We start from the raw sequence: 14,735 nt of genomic DNA on the forward strand, positions 1-14,735 counted from the left end.
AGAAATTGTAGTTCTTATCAATCACAGCACTTAACATTGAACATGTCTCTGAAGCTCTCTGTGTAAATCTTTGACAGATAAACGCTCTGCTTCTCCTGTGAGAACAGATTTTACTGCCCAGATCAGATGAAAGATTTCCTTTCAACACACAGCAGAAATAAACAGATCCAGAGGGATACACTGACACTGTAATGTAAGTTCTCTTTTCTGTTTTGCGTTTGTGCTTTGTCCTTTTGAGGCCCCATCAGACATCTAAACATTTGAGAGAGTGCACGTACTTCTCAGCCTGTATAGTAGTTGGTGTTCTTATCACGCAGCTCTATATAGAAAGTTGATTCTGATTGGTCAATCATGGAATTTGGTAGTCTTTTTCTTTTTTTTTTTCTTTTTTTGCAAAGACGGCTAAACTGTATAATTGACAAATGTCCTACATAGCTGAAAAAATGTGAACAAAGAAACATTATGACAAAAGTGATAATGTATGTTTAGGATTCTGCAGTATTTCTAGGTCACAAATAAAATAAGCTAATTTGTGACATGACTTCATGTTCATGCTCAAGTGCTGCTATATCATTAAAGCAAAGGTTGAACAAATGTACATTTTTCAACTCAAATAGTTGTTTTGATTTTTTCTAATGCAAAAAAAATTAAAAAATATCATAAAATTTGAAGCATTTTCACTCATGGTCTCAGACTTTTAAATCCCACTTCTCAGTGTGGATCGGATCAACCTGTTGAAATTTATGGTGATAACTGGTTGACCTCATTTATTTGTAGCAATAATTCAGTTTAGAGAGGTCAAATCAGATTAGTATCCAATCCATATGTAATTTCATAATGTCATGATATAAGAACAAATGTAAATTATTAAATTGCTGATACACAGTTGTTGGCTCTGTATAGCTTTGATTTTCCTTGCAGGTAGAAAGATAGAAAGATAAGTGTAGTTGGGTGAAAATCACAGCCTAGGGCTATCAGCTCAGCCAATCAGAGCCCTCTATGTGGCCCAGTGAAAGTATGGGAAATGGGGAATATGGGTAGATGGTAGAACTCCTCATCTGTGACCACAGCAATGCACTGATTCAGGCCAACCACGTTAACTACAACAAATTACATCTGGTCTGTTAAGTACATAAAACAGCGGAAGGAATACTTTCTCGATCCATATAGGTTTCCATCAGTGGTGATTATTTAAACTGTATTGTATATAATAATCAGTGGTGATAATTGATTCATATTGTTTGTTTTTGACTCTGGAAATATCCAGACCCAAACAACATTAGTTTGGTACACTAGGGTCACAAAAGAATTTTGGATCTGTTGCAACTTTGCTGAAGATGTTTTGAGAGGAAAGGCAAAAGAGCGTGGTGGGGTAAAGAAGGTGTAAAGTTTGATGGGGGCTTCTTAATCTGCTTTGCACTCATGCGGGTGAAGGAATGGCCCCATAGACTCACATCAAACCCATATACACAAAGAAATGCCTGCACCACCTTTTGCCTGATAAAGTCCCCTGGGTCAGAGCATTTAAGAGCAAATATGACTAACGCTATCTATCAAAATAGCATAGCTGCCATAGATATAAAAAAGCCATAAAAACAGTAAAATTGTAAAACATTATAACAATTTTAAATAACTCTAGTATGTTAATATACTGTATTGTAAAATGTAATCCTTCCTGTGATGGCTAAACTGAATTTTCAGCATCATTACTCCAGTCTTCAGTGTCACATGATCCTTCAGAAATCATTATAATATGCTTATTTGCTGCTCAAGAAACAAATCTTATCATTATCAATGTTGAGAACAGTCGTGCTGCTTAATATTTCTGTGGAAACCGTAATACCTTTTTTTCTGAATTCTTTGATGAATAGTACGTTTAAAAGAGTTTGCAATATAATACATACAAAATTCTGTCATGAAACATTAGATGGTGCGGGCTGATAGGTCCTTAACTTAATCTGTTTTGCAATCACATCATTCTCTATAGGGCACAGCTGATTGGTTCTTGCTGTATCAGTAGCCAATGAGCTTGCTTTTCAACCTTCAAATAGCAGTTGCAGTGCGCCTTCAGAAACCCTCCACCTTCCCCAGCTCCACCTGTATCGATCTGCTACTGGTAATTCATGTACACTATATTGTACAGCAGCAGCCTGTCTTACTTGCTCACAGCAGCATGTCATGTATGTATTGGCAGTGGCAAGTCCTTGCTCTGCAGCAGCAGCAGCATAGCAGATCTATTCTGCCAAGACCAAACATATCTACATTGTCATATACATTACCATGCCAAATACTCAAAGTTGTCATGACAAATGTCTTTACTGTCCCTTTTGATCAATTTAATGCATCCTTGCTGAATAAAAGTATTAATTTGTTGTTCTCTCTTTGACCCCAAACTTTTGAACAGAATATGCATGTTTGGTCAAATTTGAGCTTTTACATAATCTGTTTTACAGTTACTATTTTTGTCCTTTCTAAAAACACATTAAAATCACATACTGTAGCAGCTCTTAACAAAGGTTTTCATCTCTTTTTTGCTTTTCTTTCTTCGATAATTTAAATGCATGCAATAAAATACATTTTATCTTTGTTCCAAAAAGTATTTTAAACACATTTCCCATTTTAATTGAGCTGGTGTTGGTGAGAGTGCTGAACTTCTCCAGTACTAATCAGTTCGGTCTAGAAAAACCACCTCAAAGACATTCCTGAGTTCTTGTTGGTCTGTATTTAAATGTGTGACTCATGGTCACACCTACTACAACACAGGAGAACATTAACATCACAGAAAAGAAAAGAAAGTGAGAAACTCTTAAGAAATCCATTTGCACAGAGATGGAAGACAGTCATCAATAAAGGTACTGACAAATTGCTGAAAGAGAAGAGATGAACGCTCTGCACCCTAACACAAAATCACAAACAGACTTCTTTGAATATGTACACCGTAATAAAAGTATACATGCATCTTTATCTTCCTATAGTGTGTTCAAGCTACATCCATCTTTGTTTTGGCAGATAAAAAGTTTACCAAAGGGACAAAGGAAGAGTCGTTTCAACATCCAACATCTCTCTCTCTATCTGTATGTAGTCTGACTGACACTTCTCTATTGCCCGAGGAGGTTCTCTATCTGATGTGCCAGCCGGCATGTAATTGCTGTTCATTCAAGGTAAAAGTCTGGAAGTCTCTCCGGAAATTGGCTAAAAGCGGGGTGCTGGTGGCGTCCACGCTCTGATACAGCCCTGTGCTCTTGTCTGCAGTTACCTTGCCAAGAGCAAAGGCACATTTGACCTTCAAAAGCATCATAACATTTCATAAATGTATAATTATGTAGTTTATAAGAGTCTGTGTGCCACAAGTACAAGTTTTCTGAAGCAATTTGATAGCTTTGTTTGAGAAGCACATGGAAATCTAAGTTGTTATTTAATAATAATCCTGTAGATGATGTTTATATTTACATTTTATGCATTTGGCAGACGCTTTTATCCAAAGCAACTTACATTGCATTTCAAGGTACACATTCACATTCTTATCAGTTATTGCTTTCCCTGGGAATCAAACCCATGACCTTGGTGTTGCAAGCACCAACGCTCCACTGTTTGAGCTACAGGAAAGCTATGATTATTTATGATTTATATATAGTGCTGCTTTTGTATCTGAAACTTGAAAACTTAGTTCCCATTGTATTGTCATAAGAGCAATGACCAGTACATTATTCAGAATTTATCCTTTTGTGTTCTGTGGAAGAATTAGTCATATGGGTTTGGAATTATGCAGCCTGTGAAAAGTCAAACACTCAATATTTGTATACTATACCAATACGATTTTAATACTTTTATTCATCAATAATGCATCAGATCAAAAGTGACAAAGAAATATTAATATTGTTACAAAAGATTTTTATTTCAGGTAAATGCTGTTCTTTTAAACATTTTGTTCATCAAAGAATCCTGAAGGCAGTTTCACAGTTTCCAAAAAAACTATTAAGCAGCACAACTGTTGTCAACATTCATAATAACCGAATCAACACTGAAGACTATTATAGTGGCTGCTAAAAATTTAGCTTTGCTATCACAGGAATGAATAACTGTCAGCAAAGGGTTGCAAGAAAACTGGAAAATAAAGGCAGGATCTAATCGCATGCAGTTTTTTAATCAAAACATTTACATTTTACATTTATATTTTATTTATTCATTTAGCAGACGCTTTTATCCAAAGCGACTTACAAATGAGAACAATAGAAGCAGTTAAACTAACAATAGGACAACAATATGCAAGTGCTCTGACCCTTCCCAGTTTAATCTAACGCAGTACGTGTATTTTTTTATATATATTTTTTATGTATATATAAAGATAATAGATATAGAATGGAAGATAAGGTGTTAGTATTAATAGATCAGCCGTTTCTTGAAAATGGCCACAGACTCAGCGATTACACTAAAATACAATAAAACAAACTCAAAATTACACTCGGGGAAACAGAACATCCACTTATAATGAGACGAGATTGAAACAAACACAGGGCTATATATACACAGGGAACACTAGAGGCTGAACGAGATAATTAACAAGACACAGGTGTAACACATGAGGGCAAATCAAACACTATGACAACAGATAAACAAAGACATGAAACTGAACAGAACAGTGCAAAACCAACTCAAAGTCCAACTAATGCCCTGTACACATTGTAAGATTTTAGTCTACAACATGTCGTACCCGAGTTTAGATCCATGTCGTACAGTGTGATTTGTACGATTTGATTGATTGACAGTGATTTGTCACAGGCAAAACATGACTAACATTTTAAAATGTATTAAAATAGCTTTTTTATTTTAAATTGTAATAATATTTCATATCATTACTGTTTTATTATATTTTGGATTAAATAAATGCAGCCTTGGTGGGCATAAGCGCATACCTTTATATTGCTTATTAAAATTAGCTCATCAGTTGGAAATGGAATTGCATTTCCTTAAACTGCCCCTATTTTTCTATTGTTCTTAATTTTGTTTTGGAGATTAATATGCATCCAAGGTCAGAAAACACTTTAGTTTTCTCATAATATACATTGCACATCACCTCATTTCTCACAGTGTCTGAAAACGGTTTGTTCGAAGATTCAGTCTCTCTAAACCCCTCCTTTCCGCAAGCCTTCTCTGCTCTGATTGGTCAGATGGCCCAGTCTGTTGTGATTGGTCGAACACCGTATTACCATATCTGAATTTGAAAGCTCTGGAGGCTTCCTCAGTGCTTGATGCACAATGATATGAATGACAGTGTGGAAAACAGTCTTCTCGACATGTCCACAACATGAACTAAACTCTTCAAGGCCTCAGCTATAACTACTGTTTGTGGGTCAAAGTAGACATTGTTCTTGGGCAGCCAATGAAAACCATAGGCTGGCATTATGCAAATTTGTTACATTGTTATGTAGGCATGTAACAGGAAGTGAGAATTGCTGATGACTCGTTTGGCAATTTAGAATAGATTTTTTTCTTTTATGAGACAATGTCTTTTTATCGTGCACTTTGATCTTTAAAACTTTGCAAAGATTTTACATTCACAAACAGCTATATTACATACTGCATGAAAGGTCATATTCGAAAAACCACAATAGGGGCACTTTTAATGTACTAGAACTGTTAAAAAAAAAAAACACTGAGGAACCAGAATCATTCAATTCTTTTCTATTCTCATCATAAACTATAATGTCATATTTTTCCCCGATACCTCAAAATTCATCTTAAGTTTTGTCTGTGCCCAGAACAGGCCTTAATGGTTGATGTTGATGAATGCCTGTAAGGGATACGCTGCAGGTAGGATATGGTTACAGGTTGCACTAGTGGAGGGGAGGGCAGATAAAAAGCCACATGGGCCAGGCAGGATGTTTGTGTTCCAATGAGGCATGACCCTGGGATACTGGGCCAGGGCCTGGCCTTTGAACACAGAGCAGGGAAAAGCAACTGATCCCTATTTGTCCCCTTTTGATTTCTCCTTCATTATCCGTTCTATCCACTTCTCTGGTTCCCTTGCTTTTCACCCTCTCCTCACTCCGCATCTTTCACTTTCTCAACCTCTCTCTCTCTCTCTCTCTCTCTCTCTCTATCATCTTTCTCTGGGGAACAGTGCGTTTTCTCTCTACGCCGAGCAAATGTCATCACCAGAGCTTCCGACTGATGACAGTTCTCAATGGGAGCTCTGAGACAGCATTGTGTGGGGTGTTGGTGAGCGGTAGCAAAGAGAATGTGTGTGTTTGTGGTCGTTCAGTAGGGCTGTGGTGTTTGTTGATTTGTTTTCACTCTAAAGTTCTTCAAACAGTGTATGAAATACAAGCTGCCACAAGGGCAAACTGCAGCTTGCCACAGACACAACTTAGAAACCTTTGCGTACTGCCACCCAAAGCATGCATATTCTCAGTACGTCATGTGCTACCGTAACATTGCCATATAATATGCCATACTTGAGCTCACCAATAACTCTACACAACTTTTGTCTATACTAAGGGTCAGCAACCTGAAGCACATGCAAATGTAAGGGAATTCAACATTTCTAAAATAACTAACTTTAAACTCATTTAATTAAATACTTGCATTCTGTATTAATCTCTCTCGCAAGATTTTACTGGTTGTGTAACGATGCAGAAAATAGTATAAATAGTACAGGGGTTATGTGCAACAGTGATGAACAAAAACATGTCTTCAGATCAAGGGAGTTTTGTGTTTTGTGTATGTTTTTGCATTGTGAAACACAGGGCAGGATGGTGTATCAGTATTTTATTCCATTGCTGTAAAAGCTCTCGTGTTGTTGTAGTTGTAACCGTTGACATTAATATTTACAGGCCTGCCTTTTACAACTCAGAACGAGCGACCGTGGAAGTAAGAGGACGCCTGGGAGGAGCGAATCATGGATGGATAGACTAATATTCCAGTTGGGGCTTTGTGTGCACAGTAAAAGTGAAGAGAGAGAGGGCTTTAGTCAAGGGTTTGGACGAGCGGCGTGCCAGGTCGCTGTTAAGGCTGTGTTTTTCCGTTCTCACGAAACACCTCGCAGCTCTCATAAATCTCTTTCTCCTCACAGCCGCATTAAAATCTAGTAGATTAAATAGTTGGAGGATGATTACTTTATTGATGCTAAAAAGTATAAATAAGTCTTTATGGTCAGTCAGGCTTTTATCTGCAGTGTCCTGAGTTCCAAGCACTTGTCAGGATAAGGGATCGAAAAACAGATTGTCTAACCAAATAAGGAACGGCTTTCATATTAAGGCTATATGTGATGTCTGAACTGTATTGTTGGTGAAGTTGAAATGAGTAAACCAGAAACAAGAGAAGTCTGGCAAGCACGGTTAATTTGTGTCTTTGATAAAACGAGAGAACCACCTGCACTATAAACTTTCTGAGCCTTTGTCCAAAATAACAGTAAGAATCTCCATGTTTATGTTGTTCTGGCTCTTATTTGTCAACCGATATGACACTGAACTTTATACCAAGGAGGTATATATATATATAATATCCAGAGAGAGCTATGATTAATAGGAAAAGTCCTATTAATCTTGAGGGTAGTGATATATGGCCAAAAGAAAATTCTGGCTAATATATATTTGAAAGATATGCTAATACATAGGCTGTAAGTTGTAAACAATGCTTCTAAGTGGGAAAAAAATCTATAAAAACAAAGTTCAAAGACACTCAAAAACGCGGTTTGAAATCGAATTAAAACTACTTTACAACCAATCAAATCAATGTGCCGGTGGGCTTTAGAATATCATTAACTGCTGCAAAGCAGGGAAGTCTCAAGGGAAGCCACGTCATCCCGGGTTATTTTTCTGTTGATATGAAAAATCAGGTACATTTAGCAATATGAATTTACATGTATATGATGTTTTTCTCCACTGACGTTCTAAGTTGTTCCAAACTTTTTTTAGAAGGCAACTATCTGACTCTGATGGTGAACACTTTAGTAGCTGTTCGATAACATAGTCAAGCAAAAGGCTAATCATATTAATTACCGTTAGCGATATAAACGCATTCCCATTCTGAAACATCGGCTTGTACAGCTGGTGTAAGGGAATGGAGGCGGGGCTAATATTCATGGGTTCACAAACAAATGAAGCAAGTGTGTAGAATTACATTAAAGCTATTTAAAGGCATGAATGAAAACATTCACAGGAAAAGACATTTAAATATGTAATTTTGGTGATCAAAGATGAGTTTTGAGGGTTAAAATGATTGACTACAGGGGGACTTTAACAAAATAAAAGGGATCATACACGATGCATTAAGAGCTGGGGGGTAAAAACCTTTTGAATTTGAAGATCAAGGTAAATTGTATTTAATTTGTCCTCCGAAAAACATGTAAGTATCATTCTGTTATATTTAAACAAAACTATGTATTCGCACTCTTGGGTAAAAAATGGGTCAATGAATGGCTAAACACTAAGCTTTTAATTGACTTAACCACAAATTATTGATCAGGAAATTAGAAAAATGTAAGCAAATGCACTACTTGAAAAGCCATTTCTGTCTCAGAAAAATATCAAAGACAGAATGTTGAATTTTTTTGGCAGAATATGGGAAGTTGTGTGTGTGGAGTGATGAATCACAATGAAACACGAGTCACATGGTGATGCTCCAAAGTCCTGTCTTCGAAAATTTGCTGAAAGAAATATATGCATCTTTACCACAGTGAAGCATGGAGGAAGAGGTGTCATTGTGTGGGGAGTCTTTTTAGCTCCTGCATTGGTGGGCTACTTCTCTATGAAAAGTCATTTAATGCTTTGAATATTGCAGAATGGCTTGCTTCCAATTGAAAAGTTGATATCTAAAGAGGAATAATCAGGTGTTATTTTTAAACAAGACAATGCTCCTTCCCGAATTGCAAAGACAACCAAGAAGTGTCTTGAGAACAAGTCCATCAGGCTCATGTTTTGGCCTGGTCAGAGTCCAGATTTAGGGTACCCTATTGTGAATATTAGGTCTCACGTTAAACTCAAATGAACTGGGATAATTTTTTCAACTACTCATGAACTGTTTGAAGCCATTAACGTTGAGTGAAACAACACTGACTCTTCTTCTAGGACGATCTTTCTTTTCTCAGTGTAATTTGGAGGATAGGTCTCCCCCACAGAGAGATGTATTTCTCTCTCCCTTTTTCTCACATTCTTTCTTTTCCACCTGTTGGCCATTACAAAATTCCAGTAAGTTTAAATATAAGACAAACATGAGTCATCTATAATGGAAATTGCTCATCTCCGGGTCGTGCTTAAAGAGTGCCCCTTCTTCCAGATTATGCTGTTAGATCATCAGAGCTGGTTTCTCTCCAGCAGAATCTGCAGAGAGGAAGATCTGCACTTTGAGAAAATGCTCACAAGAATGTTCAAAACTGTACTTTTAGGCATACCTTAATATAAGGAAGTCATACAGATTTGAAATGCATTTATAGTAAATGATGACAAATTTTTCATTTTGAGGTGATAAATCCCTATACTCATATCCACCCTTAAGGAATATACAAGATTACAAAGGGTGTACTTTTTCTGCCCCAGTGATAAGCAAAAATGTTTGCTTTTTTCTGACAGTATATGTATATATAAATATAAATCATTTCTGTCATATCAAGTCTCAATATGCTGATATAAAACAACATGCGGCACATAAAATGAACTTGATAATGTTACTGTTTAAAGGGACCAAAAAAGATTTACTCGTCATTAAGCATTTTTATGTTGTTATTCTTTGCTCTATATTACAATTTGTAACATGTCCCAGATCCAAATCTACTGGATTGACATAGTGTAACTCATTAGAGCTACTGCTGAGGTGCTGTTGAGCGACCACCAGCATAATTAGCACAGGGTTTGTTTTATGAAGGGGCTATTATCACTCGCCATAAACAGCCAAAAGTCGCCATTCTCCACCCCAGCACTCAGGCAGGGGCTTTTTTACGGGCCTCTTGTACCTGACACACGGCACGCATGTGTTTCCTTTTGCCATCACAATCGATCAGCATCCCGTCACTTCAGTCAGTCCTAGCGAGGCCAGTCTTGTGGCCATTAGTTTCCACCAATTTTTGGTCTTAATTATTCGGTAGGTTTTGATAATAAAAACACATTCCTTGAATCACACTGTTTTATAGGTCTTTGGTATAGTTTTATATGATGGGCTTTTAAGAATGTAATTAGCGCCACTGAGTTTTAACAAGTTTGAACACTTTTATTTTTCTTTCAAATTATGAAATGCAAAGATCTTGTAACTTAATGGCCAAATGTCCTGACTTAATTTAAAACAGGCATCTTTCGGGTCCAGCATTGTTTGAGGACAACTATTAAGTTATATTTTATTTAGTTTAAGGTGCTAATGATGTACAGTTGTATTAAGTGGTATGAATAACAAGCGTGTTAGGTAGTATAACATATATTGTGTTCTTCAGTGTTCAAATTGAATTTATGTCTACCAGCTATTCAGTTAAACTTCTTAGTTATGTAATTCCTTTTTTGTATCTTTATGGTCTTCTGGTTCTAACAAGGTGCTTCAGGCTACAATTAGTTGCATGGTTTTGTGAAATACCTTGACTAATGCGGGTTTATAATGTGGCGATGGAGGGTTTAAGATGTTACTGACCCAAAACTGACCCAGTCAAAATCATAGCAGTGCAACTTACCCTAATTAGCATGCTTTCACTGGGCATCCAGGGCTGATGTTGAAGGAGTGAGTAACTGGGAGAGAAAGCGAAAGGAAAAATAGAAAAAAAATCCCAATGGCTGAACAGACGCAAGTGCCCAAATGCACCCTCCTCTATCATGGGCAGGGGGCTCATTTTATGGACATTTTTGGACACAATTTCCATTCTACTCAATCATGTGGTATTATTAAAGGTGGTTCTGCCACAACACATTCAAAGAGGTGAAATTAGTCTGTTTTTCATTCCACAAGTTTCCATTGCAAAGACCAAATGGAAAGGGAGGTTTTGTTTTTCTGAATAAAGTTCATGTTCCATTGTTTTTCAGGCTGATAATGTCTTTAACATTTTAAGGCTGGAAGAACGGTTTTTCTTTGAACTTCTTTAAAGGAATAGTTCACTCCCAAAAATAAAAATTCTGTCATTTATTCTCTGCACATTCATGAGAGTACTTTAGAAGAGATGCAATATTCAATTCATGAATCGTTCTTTTGAGTTGAATCTCAATGAATCAGTTGATCCGGTTCACAAACCGCAGTCTGAGTGAGTGAATGATTCAAAATGAATCCTTTTGTGATTCACAGATAAAAGAAAGTCACATGCATCTGCAACAACATAAGGTTGAATAGATGATGAAAGAGTTTTCAGTTTTCATTTTCAGATAAACTATCCCTTTAATTTTCAGGGCAGTGTCCTCAGGGCCAGGGGTAGGTTTTTTTTTTTTTTTTTTTTTTTGTCCTCCATGACCTTTTCTCAAGTTCTGTCCTCTGTAGAGTTCTGTGTTTAAGTATCCTGTCAGTTTTCTTGGTGCTAGAATGATTCCCAGTAAAATAAAGTAAGCTTAATAGCACCAAGGAGAGTCATTCCACAGTTTGAATTTCATGCTTAAAAAGTGGAAAATATAAAACTTCTGGCTGAGGAACGCCACAACTGCGCATACACACAACATAGGCTCTGTGTCTGTGTGCATTTAAGCTGTTACTTTTTAGACAGTATATCAAAATATTCCATCTTAACCATTTTGTTACATAATTAAAATAAAACTGGATTTGCCTTAATTTTATTGGCTGATGCATCCAACACAAATGTATGTACCATCAACCAGAAAGAAGAAAAAAAAACTTAAAGGGATAGTTCACCCAAAAAGGAAACTTCTGTCATCATTCACTCTCCCTCATGTCATTCCAAATTTGTATGACTTTCTTTGTTTTAAGGAACACAAAAGAAGATACTTTGTAGAATGCTGAAGTCACTGGATATTGAAACCCATTGCGTACCATTATACCATTTAGTTATTGTTAACTATTAATAATGGTTTAATTGAAATAAAACTGAACTAAAATAAAATATTAATATTAATGAAAAATACGTTGTGTTGGCTACTAACTGAAATAAGTTGATGTTGAAGTACTAAATTACTAAAACTTAAAAATAAATAAATGCTACATAGAAATATTTGAGAAAAACACTAGAACTAAAAATGACAAAAGCACATACAATTAATAAAGCCTGGAATAAACTGAAAATATAAGATAATTCTAAATATTAATTAATTAATAAATACTATAGTATATAATTAGTATTATTATTTAGTAATTTAGTATTATTTAGTAATAAAACGGCACCATGTGGCCAAAAAACACTTTTTTTTTTTTTTATAACTTATTTTGTTTTTCACATGAAGAAACAAAGTCATGTAAGGTAAATGATGAGAGAATTTTCATTTTTGGGTAAACTAACCCTATATCTACAGCTTTGTCAGAATTATGCATATGGAAAATGGATTTCAAAGCTACTGAGGCTGAATTACTGACGAGCAAGTAGAACGTCTGTGTTGAGCTGGTGGATAAGTTTTGACTTATTGTCTCCCTTCACTTGTGCTCTGTCTGATTCTTTAACTCCTTTTTAAACTCAGTGGTTGTCAGCTGTGCCTCCAGGTGTCCCTGCTCTCTCTCACTCCGTCTCATTAAGAGCCTGTAAAAAAAGTTGGGGGGTGGCATCATAAAATCCACACTATAATGAGTGTTTAAGTGCAAACAAACAAACGCGAGAGAGCTCAAGGGCAGCTGAAACGCAACACCCGTAGTGGCCTGGCAGAAAAACTGCAGACGTTCACACTCCAGGGTGACCGTTCCCCAATCCTCCCTGACATGTCCAGGGCAGAGAGTGATTACTGCGGGACAATAGGGCAGCCTGGGACAGACAGACCACCTGTCAGGAGGTGGGGAGGAACCTTAATCAAAATGAAAGAATCTAACGGCATCACGCTGATTAATATAAACCACCAGACCCTTTATAGACAGCCGATCCCCTCACTCGGAAAGGCCCAGGTTGGCTCACGGGTTGCTCAGCAACAGTGAGACTGAATGAAGTGTTGGAAAAGCTCTAGAGCGCCGTTGGTTGGACTCCTCTGTACCGAGCAGCTGTCTCGCCACAGGAATTCAGCAGCCTGCAAATCCCGCTCAAGTCTGCGTATGTTGTAGGCTTTGCTCAGTCTGTTCTCTCAGATTAGATCAATTTCGAAGAGCTTTCACACTTTTATTAGGTACATGTGTTTCATGTGGCAGCGGTCAGTGCCTAAAGAAGCAGTGCAACACACACCATTCTATGAGCAAGACTCTTTGTTTATTTAGATTTTAGGCAGTTCTGGCCCAGTTAAAATGTCTGAAAGCCAAGGTTGTGGAAAATTCTGGGTCCTTTTCAATTCACAAGTGTAAAATTGAATTGTCCACACTTCTAAGGAAGTAACCTGAATTTTAATTGGAATGACAATATAGATCAAAATGTATTAAAATAAATAAATATTAATAAACCTTTAATAAACTTCCTTTGAGGTGTGGCCAATTCAATTTCACTCATATATATATATATATATATGAAAATGATTTTCTTACTTAGTAGTTTTGTCTTGTTTCCAGTCCAAATATATAAAAAAAAATCTTAAATCAAGATGAATTTACTAAAGTAGTAAAATGCCATAAGATATTATGTCTTGTTTTCTGGGGAATTAATTTGGATTCATTCCCCCAGAAAACAAGACATAACATATTATCTAATTTTACTTATCTAGTAAATGCATCTTGATATAAGAATTCTTAGATATTTGGACTGGAAACCAGACAAAAATACTAAGTAAGAAAAGCATTTTTGTGCAGTGTATATATGGAGGCCTATTAAACATTTTTTTAATAATATTGAATTCATTAAACATTCAATTATTAAATATATTAATTAATTTTCTTATGAATTGAAAAGTATATATTAAATTATTGATAGATAGATAGATATAGGTCTATATTAAATTATTAAAATATTGAATTCATTAAATTATTAAATATATTGATTTATAATTTTATTTAATGTAGTCTATCTATCTATCTTGGTCTTTGCTTTTTCTTATTTTTTGTTAAAAAAAATTATTTCCAATTTATTTCCATTCCAGTTCTTTACATTCAAATTGCAATTCTGCATCCTTATTGTTACTTCAGTTGAAATCAAATTCAGACCTGTAATTTAAAAGGCTTTCTTCTCAATTCTGAAATATGCACAACTCTGCTGTTTGGAACTTCTGCCAGAAGACCTTACTTCTGCTGAGGATTTCGGGGGGAGCCGGTGAAAGCGAGTTTGCAGACCGCAGCGCACGTGTACACCTGAGTTTGCACGTCACTCACCACTTCCCTGTGTTTGTGTTTTGCAACCCTTGTTTATCTGCCCTTAGAACATGGCAGAATCTTCATCCTCTCCTGTCTCCTTCCTGCCTCAGTACCACTAACTTGTGCACTGTTTTAATCCTCTCGACTCCAAATAAGAGTATTTCATGATGCAACCGCCTATAGGTCATCTCTGCACAATAGCACATCACACCATTCCCTGCACTGGGATCTCTCATCTGTGAGGTTTATGGGTGGAGAATGTGATGGGATCAGGATGGATGAGAGTGCATGGAGCCATGTGGTCCACTCTGTAATGCCTCTTGGAGCAACAAGCTCCTGTAATAAAAATATCCTGTGTCTGGTCTTCTTAAATACTCCAGTGTCAGGATTAGACGCAGTTAGCATCCATACAG

The 14,735-nt window shown here is 36.5% G+C and overlaps 1 protein-coding gene across 1 annotated transcript in view; it reads left to right on the forward strand.

Moving 5' to 3' along the window:
* Window positions 1-13,259: 13,259 nt before the first annotated feature.
* The window catches only part of dek (DEK proto-oncogene), a 379,089-nt gene continuing 377,613 nt past the window's right edge, over window positions 13,260-14,735 (forward strand). Inside the window, exon 1 of the mRNA XM_084435653.1 lies at window positions 13,260-13,269. The gene's annotated coding sequence lies outside the window, so the exon portion shown is untranslated. The remainder of the gene's footprint in view (window positions 13,270-14,735) is intronic.

This window comes from Rutilus rutilus (assembly GCF_951802725.1).
Source record: "Rutilus rutilus genome assembly, chromosome: 17".
In the NCBI taxonomy this organism is placed as follows: domain Eukaryota; kingdom Metazoa; phylum Chordata; class Actinopteri; order Cypriniformes; family Leuciscidae; genus Rutilus; species Rutilus rutilus.